Source organism: Macaca mulatta, chromosome 5 (genome assembly GCF_049350105.2).
Source record: "Macaca mulatta isolate MMU2019108-1 chromosome 5, T2T-MMU8v2.0, whole genome shotgun sequence".
Taxonomy (NCBI): domain Eukaryota; kingdom Metazoa; phylum Chordata; class Mammalia; order Primates; family Cercopithecidae; genus Macaca; species Macaca mulatta.
In genome coordinates this window covers 55,087,028-55,105,947 of record NC_133410.1, presented here as the reverse complement: position 1 = coordinate 55,105,947, position 18,920 = coordinate 55,087,028, and positions in this window count along the sequence as shown.

The window sequence follows — 18,920 nt, the reverse complement described above, 5'->3', positions numbered from 1 at the left end:
GGCTGAGAGGCCTGTGGTCTGATCAGCTGTCTGCAGCTTCTCATAACCAGTTTGATTCTGAACTAGAATATTAAAGTCATTGGTCTGTTATTTGTGGTCAACTTCTTTGCAGTTTTGAATATTTCTTGCTTTTCTGATTGTTTCAAAGGTTGCTATCTTGTGATTTCATTTGCAAATTGTCTTAGTATCTGGAAATAGAGCATAATATTGGTTGCCTACCCAACACCCATTTCCTCTTTACCCCACAAATAACTCCTCTCCCACACAGCATGTGCTTTAAAAAAACCTGATTCCACTGCATCTCCTGATCATGATGAATCTTAAGTTGAGAGCAATCTGTGCATCACAACTGTTACAGGTTTGAGATATGCACATAACCCAAGCAAGCCAAATCAGACTGGTTAGGGACTAGGTTTCTCTTCTCTGTTTTTGTTTGTTTGTTTGTTTTTGTTTTTGTTTTTTAACTGTTCCTGAAGCATTTATTTTATTTTATTGAGACAAGGTCTCACTCTGTCACCTAGGCTGGAGAGCAGTGACGTCATCATAGCTCACTGCAGCCTTGAATTCCTGGGATCAAGTGATCATCCCACCTTAGTAGTGATCCTTCTACCTTAGTTTTTTGAGTAGATGGGACTACATGCACACACCACCACACTTGGCTAATTTTTTTTTTCTTCTTTTTTAGTAGAGACAAGGTGTCACTATGATGTCTTAACATTGTCTAGGCTGGTCTTGAAGTCCCAAGCTCAAGCGATTATTTCACCCCAGCCTCCCAAAGTGCTGGATTGCAGCTGTGAGCCACTGTACCCTGCCTCTCTTCTTCTGGACGTAAAAATGAATACATGAAGCTGGATGCAGTAGTATGTACTTGTGATCTCAGCTATTTGGGAGGCTGATGTGGGAGGACTGCTTGAGCTCAGTAGTTTGAGAGCAACCTGGGTAACATGGCATGTAGAGAGAAAGGAAAAAAAGAGGGGAGGGGAGGGAAGGGAAGGGAAGGGAAGGGAAGGGAAGGGAAGGGAAGGGAAGGGAAGGGAAGGGAAGGGAGAGGAAGGGAAGGGAAATTCGTAGTGGGAAGGCAAGGGAAGGTAAATTTGTAGTGGGAAGGGAAGAGAAGGGAAGGGAAGGGAAGAGAAGGGAAGGGAAGGGAAGGGAAGGGAAGGGAAGGGAAATTTGTAGTGGGAAGGGAAGGGAAGGGAAGGGAAGGGAAAGGAAGGGAAGGGGAGGGGAGGGGACGAGAGGGGAGGGGAGGGGAAGGAAGGGGAAGAGAGGGAGGGGAGGGGAGGAAAATGACTGCTGGCAGCCAAGAGAAAAACAACATGATAAAGCCACTCCTGAGGACAGCAAAGCAGAGTATTTGAGTCACTGAATCAGCCAACCTTGGATCCAACCCTACCTCTGGACTTCTTGTTACATGAGATAATAGATGTTACTGTTCAAGCCACTTCAAGTGAGGATTTCTGTTACCACAGCCAAAAGCATCTTAACATTCATCTAGATGTAACTGAAAAGATTAAGTGCTCTGTACTCACTTAAATTAGATGATTATTACCTCATAATTTCTTTAACTTTCTTGAATCTTGGCCTCAGTTACCTCTGTCCAATATTTATTCTAGGACTTTACATTCAAATACCACTGAATTGTATAAGTTGGTGCTACCATTTAACTCATAGATGCTCTGGGAAAGTGAGGGAGAACTAATATAAGAATGTTTTCCTATTCCTAAGGCTTGGAACGGTCAAAATCGATTTTTAACTTACCAATATAGCAAGCAAGTGAGTTATTAGGTTTATTTTATGATTGTGATTATTAAAATAACATATATCTGGGATACTCCAGAATAGAATCCCTAAATGGTAGGACTGTACAATTTAGAGAGAGGAAAAACTTGTGAGCCAGTGTGTGACTATTTTGCTGTTACTGAAAATATAAAAAGTCCTATTTCCATTCATCCATCATCCAAGGATCCATCAACCTTGATTTGTAACTCTAAAATCTTTCATTGTTCTTCAGAGGAAAACAGAATACTTTTCGTAGCTGCGACTGCTATGTTTACTGGTCCCTGAAAGTTTGATAGAGCAGCAGGAGGAAACTGTCATTTCCCAGTGACCTCCCGATTGAGAGAAAATGGTAATTTTTTCATCAAGGAAATGGTTTTTCAGATAGAGAAGTTAGAGGGTAGGTTTTGTTTATTTGTTCTTTATTTTTTTTTTAAACAAGGTCTTACTCTGTCACCCACGCTGGAGTGCAGCTGCGAGATATCGGTTCACTGCAGTCTTTACATCCCGGGCTCAAGTGATCCTCCCACCTCCACCTTCTGAGTAGCAGGGACTACTGGCCTGCACCACCGTGCCTGGCTAATTTTGTATTTTCTGTAGAGATGGGGTTTCACCATGTTGCCTGGATTGGTCTCAAATTTCTGTGCTCAAGCAATTCACCTGCCTCGGCCTCCCAAAGTGCTGGGATTATAGGCATGAACCACCACACCTGGTCACTTTTTTTTTTTTTAAATGATGATACAGAAGAGACTAACAATTTGCTTTGTGATTTATTGTCCTTGTTGTATTCTTGGCAACAGAAGTCACTGTTAAGGCAGTTTTTAAAACGATCCAAGAGCCTAAAGCACAACTGTAAAAACTACAAACTGGCTGGTGGCAATGGTTCATGCCTCTAATCCCAGTGCTTTGGGAGTCTGAGGCAGGAACACTGCCTGAGTCCAGGAATTTGAAGCTGCAGTGAACTATCCTTATGCCACTGCACTGCACAACTACAGATTGATCAAATGAATTAACACTTAGGAAAGAGGAAGTTTAAGTGATTCTTTCAATTAAGAAATAATACACTAATATAGAGTAGTTCACATACTCAGGCTTAGTAGATAAACAATGAACATATACTTTGAATTTTATTTACACATCTGATTTAAAAGATTAAAGTATTTTAAGCCTTTAAATTGAAATGAAAGAAGTAAACTCAGAAACTATGACTTGTGAAATCACTATTTCCCTTCCTTTACAGCAAGAGATTTTTGCAATAAGACTAGGCTGTCCCCAACCTCCTTGCTGTTGGAGAAACTAGTGGATGACTTATTGAGCGTTATACTAAGGAATTAGTCCAAGGATTTGAAGTGTAATTAAACTTCCCCTAGTCACTCTTTATCCAGTTAACGTTTTCATTTCTTTAAAGCACGTGCCGCTCTCTGAAATGTTTTTGTCTGTTTGTTGTCTAATTCCATTAGAATGGAAGCTCCACGAGAGCAACAGCTTCATCTGGCTTATTTGCTTCTATAGAACACCTGATGCCTTTTAGGGGCTCAGTAAATATTTGTTGCATACCTAAATGGATGAACATATAAATTTTAGTTCAACTATATTATACTTCACAGAGAAAAAGAATAGACTGGCTACAGTACATCTGAACTAATTCAATTAACTAGGAAAATTTTCACTGAGAAATATTGATGATGTGACATTGTCAACAGATAGACATGTGTATTTAGGAGCTGGCTATAAAAAGGGATGCCAAATATGTATAGATTCCTTTCTTTTTCTTTTTTCTTTGAGACAGAGTCTCACTCTGACACCCAGGCTGGCTTGCAGTAGCTCCTGGTTCAAGCAATTCTCATGCCTCAGCCTCCCAAGGAGCTGAGATTACAGGTGCATGCCACCACACCTGGCTAATTTTTGTAATTTTAGTAGAGATGGGGTTTCACCATGTTGGCCAGGCTGGTCTCAAACTCCTGACCTCAAGTGATCCACCCACCTCAGCCTCCCAAAGTGCTGGGATTACAGGCGTGAGCCACCGCACCTGGCCAGATTCCTTCTTAATAATATAAAAATATGGTTTGGATTACTCTAAACCTTTCTAAACTTAAATTTAAATGTGCCCAAGGTAGAAAGATATTTACTCATTAAGAAGGACAAATGATATATCTAGAATACCTAGAATCAGAGATGTTTGACCCAGCCTGAGACCTGCGGCAACAATCACCAAAAGCGATTCTTTTCACGGCCCTAAGTACCTAACTACCCTTTCACATGAGGCCACTCAAAATCTCTCAAGACTGTGAAAACTTTCCAAAGTCAGACGGACAAAATGTGGTAGAACAAATAATTGAAACTTCAGGTATCTAACTTCAAAGCGTGTTTGTGTGTGTGTGTGTGTGTGTGCGCGCGCGCACGTGCGTGTGTGTGTGTGTGTGTTTCTAAGGTAAGATGCTTTCCGGTAGATCGGAGTTTGGTAACCTGTCAGACATAAGAAGTGAGAGACAAAGGCAGAAGTTTAGATGCCTTTGTAAGGAAGAAATGCTTGGCATTTATGAAATCCCCTGCTTTTAGTGGTTGTCTTACAATTTTTTTGGTTGATCAAAAAGTGCAGATCACATTAATAAGGGGCCAGATGCTCTCAGCATCAGATAATGCGTATGGATAACATGCATGACATGATCATCGCCATCATGATCACCGTCAATCTTCCTATTGGAGAAACTGGTGGATGACATATCAAGTGTTATACGAAGGAATTAATGCAAGGATTTGAAATGATAAATTTGACGTTCAAGAGATCTCATCTTTTAACTGAGAAACTCAGTATTGACAGTATATTAGCATGAAACAATCAAGGTATGGATCTTTGTCAAGGAAATTTCTTTATTCATGTTTCCATGCATTGGAAACCTAATGCATGATTAGTAAGGTTTTACAAGGTAAGACGTAAAAATACTGAACTGGTAACTGTATATATTTAATTTAATATTTAATATTAATATTTAATATTAATATTTAATGTAATACCAAATTCTTTCTCACCTTAAACAATTACAGTAATAATTTCTTTCTAAAGAATCTCCTCTGTGAGATTCTTACTGCAAAATAATGTGAATGAAAATAAAAATATCTTGAAATCTAGCAAGGTTTCAATTAACATTTGAGAAAAGCTTTGAAATGTGATGTTTAAAAAACACGCAAGGTTTTTTTTTTAGAAATTCAGCCCATCGACATTCATGTCAAACCTTTTCCAGCAAAGACAACACCTGTTACAGCTACTGCTTTATTTTCCTCAATGCAAATGAACAAAGGGATTCAGTAAAAGCCAGTGAGCCCCAATTTTGAGATTCTCATAATTTTTGGCAAATTGTACTACTATAAAGCCTAAAAGTTTTGTTTGGACTCCTAGCCGGACTGGGAGGATAGACAACTTTGCATATATATATAATGTTCCTGGTTACCTTTCTGGCCAAAGCTAAGATTATTCCTTTCTGATAAATATTAATACTTCCTGCAATACAATCTGCTTTTCCACCTGTTGCTGAAAATATTCTGTTTTCTCTCACAGTTGCTAGATTACTATTTACACTTTGATTTCACACAGCTTCTGTGAGTCTTTTGTTAGAAGGAAATCAATTCTGTAGCTGGATTATAGAAAATATTTGCTTGAATTCTAAACAATCTGATCAGTGGGAATTAAAGAGAGACCTAAGTGACTCAAAAGAAGGAAATGGAAGATTAAGCATCTGAGCTATTGCTGGTCAAAAGTCATATTTCTCCCTGGGCTGCTCAGCGGCCTGCAAAACAAATTGATCTTGGTTGTAGTCATGGAGGGTAAACAGGTGTTTTTGGTACCAAATGGTGTCATTTCTCTTTTGTTGTGGCAATTTTAGCAATAAGGCCAAGAAGCAATGGAGCCTATAGGACTAAACTCTTCACTGAAATGACTCAACTCTTCTGGGGAGGAAAACTGGTCCCATCCTGGATTTAAGCATGAAATTGCTGTGGCATCATCTCTTACAATCATAACACTCAAAAGAAATACATATTAACCTTTAAAAAACCGTTCTTGGGTCTTTGATCTTCACACTTTTCTTTGAACATCATGTTTTCCATAAATATAATCGAGCATGGTAAGAAGCTAAGTAATGTAAATACTAAGTTATAAATTCTTATTGGGAAATAAAATGACATGGCTAATTTTTTAGTTCTGAAAAAATATATATATATATGTATTTTTTGTTGTTGTTTTTGAGACGAAGTCTCGCCTTGTCACCCAGGCTGGAGTACAGTGGCGCGATCACTGCAACTTCTGCCTCCCAGGTTTAAATGATTCTCCTGCCCCAGCCTCTGAGTAGCTGGGATTACAGAAATGCGCCACCACGCCTGGCTAATTTTTGTATTTTTAGTAGAGACGGGGTTTCACCAAGGCATGAGCCACCACGCCTGGCCGGAAAACATTATTTTCTATTTTAGCTAAATACAAAAGTGTACATTTAGGAAAGAGATGGAATAGACCCCATCTCAGAATTCATATCAATTCTTAGAATAAACAGAGAGGCAAATCCATAGCTGTGTCTACACAATTACAAAGATTCATTTAAACATTTAATTACATGAATTCAACTAACAAAGTAAATTGTACTAAAATAAATAAAAGTCCTTTATTTTTCTTTTCAGTCATATAAGTGATATAAACAGTTGATTAGTTGAGGATATTAAAAATACTTAATATCACATTTTGAATTAATAGTATTTGTTATTCTAATCACAAAAGTAACACATGCTTGTTATGGAAAATTTGGAAAATATGACAAAATCTCAACAAAATTATCCATAAGTCCACTTTTCAGGTGTAATTGTTGCTTTTTTAGTGTATGTCTTTGGACTTTTCTATACATAAATTATATGTTTAAACAAAATTGGACTAAAATTGTATATATTGCTTGCAATTTGTTTTTTCCCCCTCAGTATTATGCATGATCAGTTTTCCTTTATTCTACTGCATCTAATCTCTTATGATTGATATGTACATTGGTGCCAATGTTTTGTTATTATAAATAAAGCTGAAATAAATGTCTTTGTAAATAAATTTGTGTATCCACTTTAGATTATTTCATTAGGAAAATATTTGTATTTGAATTTCAAGATAATTATTAAGGCTTTTAGAACATTTAACCTTTTAGAAACTTTGAAATAAATTATATTCTCACAAATAGTGATAAGAAAGCTAGTTTGCCCATGCCCTAACGAACACTGGGAATTATCAACTACCTGTTTTCATACATAGACACAACAAAATCTAACAAATGCAGAACATAGATAAGTACATGCATTTCCTTCTAAATTGGTCCAGAGATTGCACAAGGCTTCCTTTATGCTCCCATATCATTTGAATCAAAACTGAGTCTTTGAAAGCAAGGACAAAGGGAGTACGCTGACATCATAATTTTTGTCACCATGTTTCATAACTTCCTTTGTCAAACTCATTTGTTCCTTGTACAGATGGTGCCCAATTTATGATGGTTCAGTTTAACTTTTCAACGTTATTATGGTGTGAAAGCAATTGGCATTCAGTGGAAACCATACTTTGAGTATCAATATAACCATTCTACTTTTCACTTTCAGTATAGTATGAAATACATTCATGAGATATTTAACATTTTTTATTACAAAATTGGCTTTGCGTTAGATGATTTTTGCCCAGCTGTAGACTAATGTAAGTGTTCTGAGCATGTTTAAGGTAGGCTAGGCTAACCTGCAATGTTTGGTACACTAGGTATAATAAATGTACTTTCAACTTATGACATTTTTAACTTAGGATAAGGTTATAGGGACATAACCCCTTCATAAACCAAGAAGTATCTATACTCTCATGTGTCAGCTCAGAGGCTGCTTTTGTTTCAAGTTATTCGATAATTTACAGAAGTCAGGTCAGCAGCAAAAGAAGTGAGCTGGAACATAGTATATGGGATGGCCCCTTTATTCCTACATAGTCAATGTATTGTTACAGTATATTTGTTCATTTATCCACGAGACTGAAAAGCTGTGATTTGTTCAGTTTTTTTATTACAGCAAGATAAGTTTATTTAAAATGAACAAAAACTTACCCTATTTCCCTGCATTGTAAAAAAATTAAAAAATAAGAAAATAAAATGAACAAAAACAAATTAGCTTCCTTAGAAAATTTCAAAGGAATTATAATCTATCAGAGGCATCAACAAATGTTTTCTGTAAAGGGCCAGATAATACATATTTCAGGCCTTGCAGGCCATATGATCTTTGGCAGGATTATTCAGCTCCGCCTTTATAGTGCAAAAAAAAAAAGCAATAAATAATATGTAGGCAAATAAGCGTGACGATATTTCAATAAAACTTTATTTATTAAAACAGGTGCTGGACTGGGTTTGACCTGCATGCTATAGTTTGCCAACTCCTGTTCAATCATACAATTTGATTACAAAGAAAAAATAGGCCAGGCACAGTGGCTCACACCTATAACCCGAGCACTTTGGGAGGCCAGTGTGGGAAGATCCCTTGAAACGAGGAGTTCAAGACCAGCCTGGGCAACAAGCCAGATTCACTCTCTGCAAAAAAATTTTTTAAATTAGCCAGGTATGCTGTGTGCACCTGTAGTCCTAGTTACTTAGGAGGCTGAGGTAGGAGCATTGCTTGAGCCCAGGAATTTGAGGCTGCAGTGAGCTATGATGGCACTACTGCACTCTAGCCTGGGTGGCAAAGTGAGACCCTGTCTCTTAAAAAAGTAAAAAGAAAGAAAAAATGCACCGAGAAATTTTGTATAATTATTCCCCTAAAATGAAATCATTGTTTAAATGAAATGCAATCATTTTTATATTAAGACATGATTTATATTAAACATCTGATAATTGAGGGGGATCATATATGCAGACACTAATATTCCAAGAAAGGATGATTACTCTTGCAGGAGGGGCATAGGAGGGAAATGTCTATGAGTTCTAAGACTAGAGGGAAACAGTTTAGAAGTTGAGGTGCAGAATTTGGAGAAAAGGGAATTAATTAAAGAGGCACCAGGGGATAAATACTTTGGGGCTACTCTGGGACAAGAAAAAAAATTGAAATTTAAAAAGCTCATGACAGTAATTATAGCTCTTTGGGAGACTGAGGTAGGAGGATTGCTTGAGCCCAGGAATTCAAGACCAGCCTGGGCAACAAGGCAAGACCTTATCTCTACAAAATACAAAATATAAAAAATTAGTTGGGTGTAGCGGTACGCACCCGGAGTCCCAATTCAGCTACTTGGGTGGCTGAGGTGAGAGGATTGCTTGAGCCTGGGACATTGAGGCTACAGTGATCTGTGATTGCACCCCTACACTCCAGTCTGGGTGATAAGAGTGAGACCTGGTCTTAAAAAAAAAAAAGAAAAAAAAGAAAAAGAAAAAGCTCCTTTTGCTTCACCCAAGTAAAAATACCAAAACTCTGCTATAGTTCTTTAAAACTTACAAATCTTAGAACAAAGATTACATGCAGTGGAAAAACAAAGCTCAACTTGACCTCAGTGCAAAGGCACAACTCTGCTAACTAGCAACAGACAGTGAATAGCAGCCATTTTCATCTCGATCACTGTGTTATTAGTTTTGGCAGATTCGTTGTACCTTATTGCTTATATAGGAGATTTTTAAAAAAACATTAGCTATCATGGCTAGTATGTACAAAATAGCAAAGATGTAAGTGCTGGAAACTACTTGCAAGAGGCATACGGTGATGAGAGAAATGTTCAAATGGAAAGTCAGCACCAGCATAGATATGGATATGGATATGGAGCAATTTCATATAGATATATCATATTCTGTATTGTATACATTTCTGTAGTATCACTTTGGTTTTATGAATAAAACAATGTATGTTATCAAAAGGCAAACGTGTTTAAGAGTTCAGAATAGCTTTTGTATTCTTTTCGTGCATTACACAAACTTTTCTGCCAAAGAGTTTTGGCCTATATGGCAGATTAATGATGGCCACAAATTCTTTGACACTGCCATGAGAGTTGGGCTGTTTCCGCTCAAATTCTCTGACTTATAGAATACACTGGAAGCAACGCTGTGCTAGTTTCTAGGCCCAGGCCTTAAGAGCCCAACTATTTTTATTTCCTGTGTCTTGTAACACTTGCTCTTGGAACCTTGAGCTACCCAGCAAGAAGTCCAACTATCTTGCTAGAGAGAACTACATGGAGTAGGAGACAGTCTCCACTGAGCCCAGCCTTCCAGTCATCCTATCAAGGCACAAGCATGTAGGTGAAACTGTCTTGAACCATCTAGACCAGCTCAGTTATCAATATGTTGAGAGAAGAATCATCAAGCTAAACCCTGCCTAAATTCCTGACTTACAAAACTGTGAGATACAGTAAAAGGGTTTTTTTAGTCCACTACATTTTGGCATAATTTGTAACATAGATACAGGTAACTTGAACAGCATACCTGAGTGATGAACAGCAGGAGGCATTTACATGCATTTTACAGCAAATAGTTACTTCGTGTTTCTCCCTTTTGTTTTTTGTTTACTTTCAATAAAATATAAATCCCCAGTTTTTGCCACTCTATGTGTAGTCATCTGAAAGTTATGATATTTCACTTTTTAAACTTCATCAAGACATTTCAAAGATTCTTGTTAACTCATAATTGCCAATTAAAAAGTTACTTTAAAAAAAAAGGTAAATCCTGCGACAGAACCAGGGTGAACTGGCAGGCAGATCTTTAAAGTAAGCAATGAACTAGACAACTGAATTAAGTAATTAATTTTCATAACCAAACCCAACTTAATTTGCCTTGTTCAATAATTTCCAACCTTAGTTTTAAAGCATACCAGGCATTGCTAATAGCTTCAAGCAATCACAGAATTATCCATAATATTGCAAAAGACCTTTTCTTGAAATCATTCACATTAGAATAAAAATGTAAGGCATGTCAAATAGCAAGAATTCGGGGGGAGGATAAATTGTAACTTCCATGCATATGCAAACTTCTTTAGAATGTAGGCTGCGTATCGTGAGAATGGGTAATACTTGTTTATGTACTTTCTTGGTATTCCCATCTGGTATTCTCATGTATGTAATTCTATGGCAACATTTTATTCTCTCAGGTCAGAGCCAGGAAGTCTGTTGAATTCTATGAACATCTGGCTCATGATCTCATGAGATATACTAGTTAACTCATGGGAAAATTATTTTTTTAACATGAAGGAAAATAACAGTTTATGGTGACAATTCTTTCTTATAAAAATTACTCTTTAACATAGCCTGGCACGATGAAGTATTTCTCAAAGAGTTCTGCAGGATTCAATTCCTCAGAATATTAAATATATGTTAATTGGATTAAAAGATGCCTTTGCAAATAAGTTCAGGAAAATTTAGAAAGAAAAATGTTAAATATGTTTCCTTTCTGAAATTTTCTAGGAATCTTGAATGTGCTAAACTCTATGAATCTCTAAGGGACCCCACAATGTGCTGAATCAAACATTGTTGACTGTGGCATCATTTTGGAAAGGCATTTTGTGGGATGAGTGTAGACTAAAACACACTTTGGGAAATACTGGCAGAATAGAAAGAGTCTGGAACTTGGAGCCCAAAGGCCTTGATTATAATCCTGATCTGCCACTTACTGCCTGGTTAAGTTATTCTATTAATCTCAAGATCATCTTACATAAAATGAGGATAATACATGCACTATTACCCCACAGAGTTTTTATGAGAAATAAATAAGAAATCATGGGTAAAAGTGATTAATCAATGCCTAGCATTCAGCAGGCCCTAGTGACTGAATGCTAGAGGAATGATTATCTTTGTACAACAACATCTTTAGTTTATTCAAGGTCCTCGTGAGAGGCTCACATGCTTATGAATCAGGTACCAATTTCTGATAAACTTTGAAACCTTTGTATTGCTTGGATGAGTCTAGGCCTGATTCTCCCTGCAGCCTCTCATCATCTTATAGCAATGACCACCAAGTGTGCTGTATTGCCTGCTAAATTGAAGATCAACTTGGTTTTGTTTTTAAACCCATCTTGCAGTTGGGCAACCAATTCCAGGGATTTTAAAAACAGTTTCTCAAGAAAATATTAGATGGAGGTAGAACCTATCTTGGAGCAGAGGGCTAGAATCAGAAACTCAGGACAGGGTTTACTTAATCTCTTTTACTTTTTGTTTCCTCACTCATAATTGAAAATAATAATTTCCCCATAGTAATATTATGAGCATTGAATCTGATATTATATATTGGAAGTACATTGTATTGTGTATTGTTAATAAACCATTTTCATGACTATCATCAAAACAGATCTTTCATAGAATTATATAATATAGTGTTAAAATTAAGAATCTATTATAGATCACCTAGTCAAATGTCCTCCTTTTCTCAAATTAAAAAAAGAAAATCAGAAGGATGAAAGAATTTAGCCAAAGTCATATAGTTCTCAGTGGCAAGTCCAGAGAGAATATAATAGCTTTTTCCAAATATTCGAAGAAGAAAACACTTGTGCTATATGACCGCAAGAGATCAAATCAGTAGTGAAAGCTAGAAGAAACTATATGAAAATACACATCTAACAATCTCAATCTTAGCGCTCTACTGTTGAAATAGGTTGCCTCAGGGTTGCCATTCCCCACCCTTCCAACCACACCCCCGACCCCCTCCACCACCTATTTAGGTATTAAAGCTGGCTTTAGGGAGATGAAGTAAGCCATATGTACAGGTATCAGTCTCTGGGTTTGTGAATTGGAAATTAATCATATGCATCATGGTTTGGCCTTGTGGTTGACACATTGCCTGAGACAGTCCCAGACCTATGACAGAGCCAACTCTGGAACTATATTTTATAGAAATGCAGGAGCCACAATCTCACTGGAAGAAAGGACTTAAAGCTATAATTTCTTAGCACTTTATGTAAGATTGAGAAAATGTCAAGCATCCATATCAAAGAATAGAGTTTGAAGGAGATTACAGAGGGGCTAAATTTCTTTAACCCACTTGGCACTGCCATTAGTTATATATAGAAGCTGGGCTCAACTCTGCTGGATGGCTAACCACAATTTCAGAGCCTGTAATTTTCTGTTATCTGTACTGACACCCTTTTTATTTATGTGGATAATTGAAAATCGACTATAATTATAAAATCTGACAACCTCAAGATAAACTCATTGAGCATCTTTCTTTAAGAAATAATGTGAATTGAGATGTTTTATTCCCTAGATAACCCAAGGAATGTTTGCACATGGGTAAGAATGTACTATCAATCACAATATCCCAAACAAAAACACAACAGAACAACCCTACAACAACAAAGTTTTCTCTTAGAGACAATTGTAATGAGACAGGACAGGCATCACCCCAAAAGAGAAGTGAGAGATAATTTGAGGAAGTAAAATACAGTTTAATAAAGGCTGGGATATTTCCGTGGAACCTACTAAAAGGGGAACTCCAAAATATGCCTCACATTTGCCCAGATCTAGATCTGAGTTTGCATATTTTGTGATTTCAGAGTATGTTCTGACTAAAACAGCAAACACACTTAGTGTAAGTGGTTAACGAAGCTACCAGCAAAGTGGGCACATCCTGTCACAGTGCACATAATAATAACAAAGCTAATATTAACTGAGTGCTTACCATGAGCAGGCACTGTGCTAAAACGTTTCACATGAGTTAACTTGTTTAATCCTCATACTAATTATGATGTTTGTACTCTTCTTAACCCCATTTTCAGGAAACTGAAGTTTAGAGACTACTTTCCACAGCTGATAACTGTTTAACTTCAGGTCTGAATCAAGGTCTTCTGACCACAGACCTCTATCTTCCTTATATCTTGTCCACCTACCCTTGGTAGACGTGAAATGGAGTCCAGTCTTGTTGTGTCAGTACTGCCGTCATTGTCCCCAGAGCAGCCCATTGTTTACTATGCAGGGTGACCAGCAATCTGTAGGCCAGCCTTTGGGACATAATGTGCCTCTTTTGTGTTAATCCTTAGAAAAAACCTACTTCAAAATATGTTCTTTTTCCATTAGAGTCATGACAGGTCAAAGATCTACTGAGGAGGGGATGTGTCTTTACTTGATACCACAGGCTTTAATCAGGAGAAGTGGCATAAACTTAAGGCAGAAAATCTTTGTGGTCAGGCGCGGTGGCTCATGCCTGTATTCCCAGCACTTTGGGAGGCCAAGGCGGGCGGATCACGAGGTCAACGGATGGAGACCATGCTGGCCAACATGGTGAAATCCTGTCTCTACTAAAAATACAAAAATTAGCTGGGTCTGGAGGCACGTGACTGAAGTCCCAGCTACTGGGGAGGCTGAGGCAGGAGAATCGCTTGAACACGGGAGGCAGAGGTTTCAGTGAGCTGAGATTGAGCCACTCGGGCCACTGCACTCCAGCCTGGCGACAGAGCGAGCTCCGTCTCAAAAAACAAAACAAAACAAAACAAAAAAACCTTTGAACCCTGACTTCACTTAATGTTACCTAACATTAAGTGTATTTCACAGGTGCTGCTGAGGAAACCATTCAAAGTCCTAGCCTATCTGTGACAGGCCTTAATATCCTAAAGCTAAGAAAGGTAGGGTACAGGGTCAGCCATATACATGCATAAAGCAGGTAGACATTCAGGATGCTGAAAAGGGTACCTGCACCAAATTTGTTTTCCCCTAGACTTACCAACTGGTCTGAAATTTTCACCACTACTATCACTTATTTGGATAAAGTCCCCTATCTTAGAATATAAACATGTTCTTGAAAAGATAAATACATTAAGCCATTAATATTCACTACAGACAGTGATGGTTAACACTATAGCTGTAATGTTAGAAAAGGACAGAGCTTTGAGGGAATGAGGCCTCATTCCCTAAAAATTTCTAAATTTTGAAGAAAAAAAGAAAATTGGAAAGGTCACAACAGTGGTTTTCAAATACAGGTTTGCAAATTAGACAAAGGTACTCATTAATTTTTGGTGAAATATGAGCAACAGGGACAATGTAGTAAAATTTCTAATTAAAACTATACATTTAAAATTGTAAAATTATAATTCTGAGATAATGTCCTTCTTTTTGGATGGTATAATGTCATTTCTGTTATGGGATGATTATGATAGTAGATGAAGGTTGAATTTTTTTAAATGTCTGTATTTGACAAAATAAAAAGCTAGCAATTTTTTGTTAATCTTTAATGGATATACACGCATTCAATATTCTATTACACCTTCACAGTAACTATGAGGAATTTTTTGTGATCATGCCTATTTTATAGATGAGGAATCTCAGGCCTAGAAAATAAATGCCTTATTCAAGTTGATATAGCTATTAAGTGGCAAAACTGTGAGTTGTCCTCCTTACTCACTCCTTCCATTTGGGACAAGGATATTGGGGCCTTTGAGGAAAAGATTGGTACTAAAAACAGAAAGAGAAATGTTAGAAAAGATAAATTTCACCTACTTAATTTTAACAAAGACTTTCTAGAACTTTGCTGGCAAAAATGTTTTCCCTTATACTTGGCCTTTAAAAACTAACATCATAAAATCCCGAAAGTCTAAGAGCAAAAAAAGTTTTAAAGTTCATTCTCCTTCTTTTCAATAAATGAGGAAACTTAGAGGTAGCTTCTGACTTAAAATTCTACATTGTTGCATATCACAAGCACTCAGAAATGTTTACGTAAAGCAAAAGGCATAACAGGGCCATTATTGGTAATGTAGAGAAGAAAATAGCAAAGGAAAATGTAGCCTGATCAGACCAGCTAAGTAACTGCCTGTGACAGACTTCAGCCACTTCAGTCATCCATGACAAATGAAGAACAGTAAATAGGAAAAACGCTTAAAATAGAATTAATTTCAACTCAGTGATTTGCACATAGGAAGCATTCAACAAATAGTCATTACTGAAATAATAAATGAATGCCTAATTTTATATTGCTCATCATAACATGGACAACATACATTATTTCTTGTTCTAGAAATAAACATTTGAAGACCTGGGAAAATGTTTAACCAAGAAAAATCTATTACAAGGCTACACATTAATTGACTACATGTATTTGTCATTAAATACAGGTATAAAATGAAAATGTCCAAATATGTTAATTTACTCATAATGCATATAATGATTAAGATTTAAGAACTAGTATCATTTATTTGGCAGTTTTCCAAACTCTCAACATTTGGAAACATTTTCCATGACTAAGTCTCTCTGCCACCAGGGAGCCCAACTGAGTCCAGAATTATGCTTTCTTCAGGGAGACAGGGGAAGTTCTCATCAGCCACAGCAACCTTGGCAGGTAGCTCTCTTGTGCTTACTCTGGAACGCATATTCAAGAATTAGAATAAAGACTAAAGGATATGCTCAGCATTTCCAAGTCCTTATGTACCCTGAATTGGCATCTACTATTGACTAGGAGGACAATGGGTGAACAGTCAAATTACTTTTGGGGGATTGAGAGGAGACAGAGACAGAATGGTATTCTGTGGCCTCAGACATACGCTTCAGGAAATTCATGGTAACTCTCATATCTGTAAACAAAGAGCTAAGGAAGTCCATCTTCTTCCAAGCTTCTGACAGGCAAGTAAGTATTGAGGTGGCTGTGGGAACCTCTGAGAGCCCCTCATCTACCCTGTAGACCAAGAAACCACTTATCACAGTGGAAGCTCAGGTGCCCCATTGAGGAGTTTCCCACCATGGCTTGAATTTGCATGAGAAACATCATCAGACTGAATCTGATTCTTAAAAATGGATGAAGGGACAGATAGATGCTTCCTCGTTAGTTAGGAATCCAAGATCATCGGATTCCCTCACCCCAGAGGGAAATTAAAGTTCACAGGACAATGCCTGAGCCTACTGCTGGCTTACAGAATCCATCTCACTCATAAATTTGAGCCCCCAAGGCCTAAAATGGAGATGAGCGTGGTTCAAGCTTTCCCTTCATTTTCTTTCTATACAGACCTGGCCATTTAACGGCTGTTGGATCTCACCAAGCAGCTGCCTTATTTGGAGAAGTTCTAGCATTTCTCAACCTCTAATTTCTGCTTCAGGCCTTACATTCTGGAAGGTGTGAGATGCCACTAAAATGGAGGATTCCTGAAGCTCTATACAGAAGTGGTGCACCACAGAGGGCCACAAACCTGAACACAGAACTCCCATTGCAATGTGATACGGGCGGGGGATTTACAGCCATTTCAGGAGACCCTAAAATGGATCAGGCAGATTTTGATTTGGGTTACAGGATTATCCTGTAGCCAGGAAGCTAGACTCATTTTTTCATTTGTCCAGCAATAATGTATTAAGCTAAGCACCTATTTTTGTGAAACTAGAAAGGGTAGAATTCCATAGTTTGAGGACCACTTCACAGAGGAATTAGGATTGCTGGAGATGACCAGCACTAAGTATGGGGCCAAAGGACTCTTCACTTAACCCCTGTCCCATACTTCACTCATGCTCTCAGATGGAAATGACCTATTTGACATTATCATTCATCAAATGTTTTTTAGATCTACTGTATAGAAGACATCAAGGCCAAAACTGTTGGACTGTTTTTTAATCAATAAAAATGAGATCTATTTTAAATCAACAAACAAAGATCTTAATTTTCCTTTGGCCTCAAGTACATAACACAGTGCCTAGCCCATAGTGGACATTTTAGAGATGTTCATTACATTGAAAAGAAAATAATTACTATGATGAGAAGTATGTTACCTTGGGCTTTGTTTGGTTGGATGCAATTCATGGCTTGATATTTTCTCATCTACAATGTTTTTGAACCAGTGAATAGTAACACTAAATAGTAATATAATAACAATTGATTTATTGTATTTTTAAGCCAGGAAAATTTGCCCGCTCGGGTAGCGAAATTCAGTCATCCAGTCCACTGAGTATTCACTTACTTTAATGCCAAAATTTCAGCCCCTGTTGAAGTAGTCATCAAAAGTGCTGATTTGAAGCTTTTCTAAAATTGACTCTTACAGTTTTTGCCTTGCATCTCATCTTTCCCTGCTTGTAAGATCCATGTTATAATTGCATATTCCCTAGGAATATCTGTGAAAGGGATATTACTATACACGTACAATTACTATTACTCTCATTGTCAATGATTCAATATGCAGATGTGTTAAAATCAGTTGTTTACTGCAAGCAATAAAGTATATTTTTTGTTTTTTTGAGATGTAGTCTCGCTCTGTTGCCCAGGCTGGAGTACAATGGTACAAGCTCAGCTCACTGCAACCTCTGCCTTCTGGATTCAATTGATTTTCCTGCCTCAGCCTCCCTGGTAGCTGGGATTACAGGCGTGCACCACCACTCCTGGCTAATTTTTTGTATTTTTAGTAGAGATTCTGTTTCACCATGTTGGCCAGGCTGGTCTCGAACTCCTGACCTCAGGTGATCCATCTGTCTCGGCCTCCCAAAGTGTTGGGATTACAAGCGTGAGCCACTGTGCCTGGCCGATAAACTACATTTTTTAAACATGTGATTTAAACATTCAAATTTAAGACTACTGTAATAACATACATTCTCACTCACTGACTTTTTTGAGCTGATCTGAGAGAAAATAAGGAAGATTACAGCCAGGTACCAGCAATTACACATAGCACACAAGAAGTCTCATTGGTTTACCTATGGAAGTGTGTGACACATATGAATGTCATCAGTCACATGCATCACAGTGAAGGAGAAGCTTGAAAATTCCTGTTCTATAGTTATTCTCTTTTATTGTGAATTGTAATCTTCTTTGGAAAACTTATATTTAGTTCTGCTACAGTATGATTGCTCATCATTAGAAGTAAGGCAATCATCTTCTTGATCACACTAATAATGCACCCAACCGCCTTTATTCCACAGTCCCTTTTTCTGCAGTTTTTTTTCCTATAGCACTTATCTCTATCTGATATTCTATGTATTTTAATTATCAGTATATATCTTCCTTCTAGAATGTATACACTTTATGAAGATAGGAAGATTTGTCTTGTTTTCTGCTGTTTCCCCAATAGTGCGTGGCACATAATTGGCACTCAAGAAATCTTCGTTGAATAAAGGAATAAGTAGTACGACAAGATTTGTTCTACTGAGTAACTCTTATGAAGAAACTAGTGATTTTTTCTACTTAGACTGTCAATTGTTCATTAAAACAATATTTGAATGATGAGTGAAGTAGAAACCT